Below are 6755 nucleotides of genomic sequence, written 5' to 3'. Positions count from 1 at the left end.
GATGATGAAAGTGAGGATGAAAATCCTCCCCCACCTTCTCAGGATCCTCAACTTCCAAGATGGGTCCGTGCTACTCGGGATGCAGCAGGTGATCTTGCCGGTGATCCTACAGATCAGCGACGTACACGTTCTCAGTTTGAAAGAGCCTCTTCTTTACTGGCTCAAGCTCCAGTAAATCATGATCCTGACACTTTTGCAGAAGCTTTAGGCCATCCACATTGGGAAGCAGCTATGAATGAAGAATATCATTCATTGTTAACAAATGATACATGGGATCTTGTTCCTCTACCAAAGGGACGCAAACTTGTTAGATGTAAATGGGTTTACAGAACCAAGTATGGACCAGATGGGAAAGTTGATAAACATAAAGCTCGTCTTGTTGCTAAGGGTTTTTCACAGGTTGAAGGAATTGACTACACTGAAACCTTCTCCCCTGTTGCCAAAATGAACTCTATCCGCCTTGTTCTTTCCCTTGCTGCCTCTTTAAAATGGGAAGTCCATCAGATGGATGTTAAATCTGCCTTCTTGCATGGGGACTTGCATGAAGAAATCTATATGGAACAACCCATTGGCTTCATCCAAACAGACTCCAGCCTTGTATTTCGACTTAAGAAATCTCTTTATGGTCTCAAGCAAGCTCCTCGGGCTTGGTATGCCAAAATGGATAGCTTTCTTTTAGAATATGGCTTTTCTAGGTGTCATTCTGACAATACTGTCTACACCAAGAAAGTGGTCAACTCTCTTATCATCCTTGTTCTTTATGTTGATGATCTTATCCTTACTGGTAGTGATCCCAACCTTATAAACCATGTGAAGTAAAGAAATTTGACATGATAGACTTAGGACACTTACACTATTTTCTCGGTCTTCAAGTCTTGCAATCCAAGGAGGGGATTTCCCTTTCCCAGTCCAAGTATGCTTGTGATATTCTTCGTCATTTTCACATGGAAGACTGTAAGCCAGCCCCTTCTCCCTTTTAGTCTGGAGTCAAACTTTCAGTCTCTTGTACTTCTCCTGAAGTTGATTCTACCTTATACCGTCAACTTGTAGGAAAACTCTTGTATTTAACCCATACTCGTCCTGACCTTTCCTTTGCTGTTGGCCTTGTTGCTCGTTTTATGAAAAACCCCCGTGAAAGTCATTGGAAAGCAGCTAAAAGAATACTTTGTTATGTTCGAGGTACAGTACAGTTTGGGATTCATTACAGTGCCAAAGCAGCTCCTCTATTAGTTGGTTTCACTAATTCTGATTGGGCTGGTGACCCTGATGATCAGAAGTCTACTGCCGGTTATGTCTTCACTCTTGGTTTAGGACCTATTACATGGGATTGTAAGAAACAGGTTGCCATTTCTCTTTCGTCAGCAGAAGCAGAGTATCGTGGTGCCGTGGAAGCTAGTAAGGAAGCCTTGTGGCTTCGTCAGATCCTATCAGAGTTTGGCTTTGAGCAGCAGCATCCAACCACACTTTGGTGTGATAATCAAAGTGCCATTCAGCTATGCAAAGATCCAGTCCAGCATCAGCGCAGCAAACACATTGAACTACACATGCACTTCATCAGAAAGCTCATTCATGACCATGTTCTTGAAGTGCAATATTGTTCAACATATGATCAGGTTGCAGACATCTTCACAAAGGCTCTCACAGAGGCGAAGTTCACTAAACTTCAATATATGCTTGGAGTTCAGGAAGTTTTCACTAAGGGGGGATAGGCTCTAGTGCCTCCTTCCTTCTCCTATTGTGTCATATTTGTAAATCCTTCAATCCTATCCCAAGTTGTTCTTAAGGGGGGATGTTAGGATATTCCGACACATAGGAAATAGTTAAGTTCAACTTGGTCTAGTATAGAGTTAGGTATAGAGTTAGGTAAAGTGTGTTTCTTTACCGTTGTACATTTTGTAACTTACAATCCGACGGTCACGATATGTAGTGATCCGACGGTTCACTCTCTCCTCGATATTACCGACACTTGATCCGTGGCTTGACACCCGATTGGTCCATGAGTTCTATTTAAAGCGCATGGAGGGTCATTGTTCGGGTAATCCGTGCATGAGAGAAGCTTATGTAAATTTTCATTCTTTGATTAATAAATTGCCTGTAGTAGCCACGTTGGCGCAGGCCGTGGACTGTTTCCCTCTTTGAGGGTTTTAACCACGTCAAAAATACTGGTGTATTGATCTGTGATCTGGTTGTGAGCAGTGTCCTTTTGGTGTTCTTTCTGAGGAACTTACCCTGTAAATTCCTACACCAGTGTGGTTCATCATTAGGACAAGTTGAAGAACAGATCCACCTTAGCAAGTTAAATAGACAGAGCAGAGCCTCCAACGGCTAAAACGACCAACAACTACTTTGGACTAGGTACCGGGATCAAAACCCCCTTTTTAATAATTTAAGGAAAAAGTTACCCTAGGGGGACCAATCCCTTAAAATAAAATAAATAAAAATAATATTATGATAATAGTTAGTTAAAAATATTAATAAATAATTAAAATAATATGTAAAAATTAATTCATGATAATAGTTAGTTAAAATAAATAATTAAAAATTATATTTAAGGGAGAAAATTACCCTAGGGGGACCAATCCCTAAAATAAATTAAATAAAAATAATTTTATGATAATAGTTAGTAAAAAATATTAATAAATAATTTTATGATGATAGTTAGTTAAATAATTGAAATGTTATGTTAAATTAGTAATAAAAATAATTCATGATAATAGTTAGTTAAAATAAATAATTAAAAATTATATTTAAGGAAAAAAAAATTACCCCTAGGGGGAGCAATCCCTTAAAATAAAATAAATAAAAATAATTTAATGATAATAGTTAGTTAAAAATTATTAATAAATAATTAAAGTTTTATGTTAAATAAATAATTAAAAATAGTAAGTTAAATTAGTATTAGAGGAATTAAAAACATGACTATAGAGATAAATGAATATAAAAGAAAGAGAAGGTATGAGTGAAAAATATTTTATTATAAAATTCAACTTAAAAAATAAAAAATAAAAAAATAAAAAAAATTGATAAATAAATTAATAGATTAAAAAAAAAAGGCGACTAGGTGGAGAGTGCTGGGACCCAACACCGACTGATTTTCCAGCCATCATCTCTATTGAGATTATTCGGCCTCTTTTCAATCTCTAGCGCCTCCCTAAATTTCCGATGATGGAAGTGCGAAACCTTAGCAATAACACTAGCTTCCTCAATACAAACATGATGATTGGTTTTCTCAGCATGCTTATTTAAAGCGGAAGACTTAGTTCGCCTATGCTTAAGGTCTGCTGCATGCTCACTAATCCTCTGATTAATGGAGCGACCAGTTTCCCCAATGTAGGGGGTCCCACAGGAACAGGGGATCAAGTACACACCTTTCATATCTTTAGGGTCGATAGGATCCTTCGCTGATCGGAGGGACATGCGAATAGTGTTTAGGGGCCTAAAGGTCACAGGGACACTATGCATCCTGAGAATCCTACCAATCTTATCAGTAGTCCCCTGAACATACGGAAGATGGACACCAGGAACTCGCTCCTTTGGTTCTCGTTGAGACAGCGAATTCTTGGAAGCTTTAAGGAAAGCCCTCTGACCCATGAATCTACTATAACCATTCTCAACAAAGACATCAAGGAGATGGGATTTTTCTTTCTCAAAACTCTTCTTATCTGAGATCCTTAGAGCCCGAGTAGCAAGGGTATTGAGAACACCCATCTTTTGAGCCGGGAAATGATGGGAACTGGCATGAAGATACTGCTCAGTATGCGTTTTCTTCCGAAAAACTTGGTGGCCGAGGGAACCATCACTATTCTTAGAAATAAGAATATCGAGGAATGGAAGGCAACCATCGACCTCCTGCTCCATAGTGAACTTAATGGCAGAGGATTGATTATTGAGATGATTGAAGAAGAGATCCAATTCTTCTTGGCCGTGAGACCAGATAACATTGGTGTCATCCACATATCTTCTCCAAAGCTTAGGCAAGAGCCGGGAAGAGTTTAGAGCCTTGGACTCAAAATCTTCCATGAAAAGATTAGCAATGACAGGGGAAAGAGGTGAGCCCATGGCAACCCCACAGGTTTGCTCGAAGAACTCTCCCTCAAAACAGAAAAACGTAGAAGTGAGACAGATTTCAACCAACTTAGCAGTGTCAGGATCTGTTAGGCGGTTGATCACCTCCATGGCCTCACTAATAGGGATGCAAGTGAAGAGGGAAACAACATCAAAACTAACAAGAATGTCCCCAGGGTCAAGCTTGATGTCCTTGAGCTCCTTAATGAAGGAAGTAGAGTCCTTTACGAAGGACTCCGTACGACCAACCAAGGGCTTAAGCTTTAACACTAAGAACTTAGCAAGAAGGTAGGTAGGACCACCAATGGTGTTAACAATGGGCCTCAAGGGAGCCCCATCCTTGTGAATCTTGGGGAGACCATAGATTCTAGGCGTGATAGGGTTGCTCTCAATGAGTTTATGGTGTAGGGAACTCAATGAGCTAATGGATTTAATGGCAAGTGCCACATTCTTAGCAACCTTCTTTAACGGATTCTTAGGAAGCTTTTTGTAGCTACCACTATTATGAAGATGATCCAACATCTTGCTACAGTAATCAGCCTTGTTCAAAATGATGGCAGCAACACCGTTGTCTGCCTTTAAAACAATGATATCCTTGTTCTAGTTTAAGGATTTGAGAGCGGAAGATTCTTCCTTGCTAAGGTTTCTCTTAGGGGGCTTAACCTTTCTTAAGACAACCGCACAATCTTGCCTAATGGTGTCCTTGACCTTATCAGGTAAATCTCTGATCCCAAACTCTATGTCACAAATGATATCGTCTACAGGGATTTTCTTCAGAGCTAAGGCAAAATTTAAACCTTTGCCTAAAACTTTAAAAACAGAAGGGGGAAAGGAGAAACTAGAAAGATTTAAAACCCTATTATTAGAACGAGAAGAAAGGCAATGATTATAAACATCATTCCTATTTTTCTCCATGCTAGAAATATTAGCATTAAAAGATGAGTACTTATTATTCGAATTCTTATTGTTTTTATTATTATTATATTTATTATTATAATGATTATTATTATTGTTAATATTCTTATTATAAATATTAATATTATTAATATTATTATTATAAATATTATTATTATTCTTGATAAAGTCATTATTATAATTCATATCAATATTAGTAATACTATTATCCATATCATTATTATTACAAATATCAATATTCGAATCCTTATTATTCTCATTAATAATATTATTATTATACATATCATTATTATCGCTTCTAATAATATAGTTATCATTCGTATCACAAAGGTTATCATTATTACTATAGTTATTATTCAAATCACAATGATCAACATTATTACGATAGTTATTATTCATATCACATATATTATCAAAAACATTATAAGATAGCGCACACCTCGAAGGGTGACTTTCATGGACCAATGGACGGGGAGAGGGGGTCGAGCCTTCTCTGATCCCAACAGACCTGCGAGCCAAACCGAAACCCAGTTCTGCGGTCACGCTATCCACCGGGGAGCTGCAAACCACCGGAGACATCACGCTGACCAACCGGCTTGCAGTTTGACTGCACGATACCAAAGGACGAGGAAGGGGGGCTGAGCCCTCACTGACCACCTCTGACCGGCGTACCAAAGCTGACCCAGGTTCTGAGCTACGCACCCGACCAACCGACGAGGGAAACAAGCTGACCAACCGGCCAGCCGAAACGACTGCGGGCTCTTTGCCAAGCAACGCTGGGCGATCAGAATTAGGTGCCACCGGATCTGAACCCCCGCTGCCTGTCAAATCGATTCCGGGCACTGTAGACAAGCTATGCACTGAGGAGCGACCAGAGCTAGGTGACCACGAACCTGCTAACGTGGGATATGAGCCCTCACTGACCCCAACCAACCCATCTGGTTTCAAGGACCTACTACGCAGTGATGAAACGAAGAAACCACTCGGTGAAAGCGCAGAAGAAACCTCTGGATCAGAAACCCTCTGCGCAGGCATGGAAGAAGGTAACGGAAGAGAGTTACCCATAGATGTGCAGCTGGCAAGCGATACCTGACCCACTCTTGGAACGGAAGAGCGATCTGGATGAATGGCGCCAGAAGGAGAGCACACATTATCACCAGAGTGATTTCCCTTAGCGCAACAATTTGGAAGAATGCTTTCCTGGGAGCCAAACCCCAATCTGCAGGTAAGGGCAGCTCGGTCATCAACAGAGCTGTTAGATAACCAACTATTAAGCGCAGAGATTTGACCAGGAGAAATTCTGCTCTAGGAAGCTGCTCCCCTAGATCTATCCAGAACTGCAGAATTTTCAACAAGCCTCTGAAACTTAGAAGGTTGATGCTGTTGGCGAATCTCTTCTAACCGAAGGGACTTCAGAGCTGAACAGGCATCTACTCTGGTCCAAAGGGAAGATGAAAACAAGTTCCCAGGATCCAGATGTAAACCCAAAAGAAACCGAGAAAGCAGATTCAGAGATTTCTTGACCCTACTGATTTCTGCCCTTATTAACGCCAAACTCGCGTTAAGGAAAACCTGATGGTTTTGGGGAGTGTTAAGGCGATAATTAATCCAGGCAAAGACAGGGATGGTGGAGGAGTCTCTGCATATTTTAAGAAAAGCTAGATCTGTCTTCAACCTTGAAACCTGCAAGCGTGCCCGTTCAAAAATAACTATTATCATGAATTAATTTTTACATATTATTTTAATTATTTATTAATATTTTTAACTAACTATTA

Source organism: Pinus tabuliformis, chromosome 5_2 (assembly GCF_031772625.1).
Source record: "Pinus tabuliformis cultivar Carrire ecotype Pingquan chromosome 5_2, CPIR1, whole genome shotgun sequence".
Classification (NCBI taxonomy): domain Eukaryota; kingdom Viridiplantae; phylum Streptophyta; class Pinopsida; order Pinales; family Pinaceae; genus Pinus; species Pinus tabuliformis.
This window is presented reverse-complemented; position numbering follows the sequence as displayed.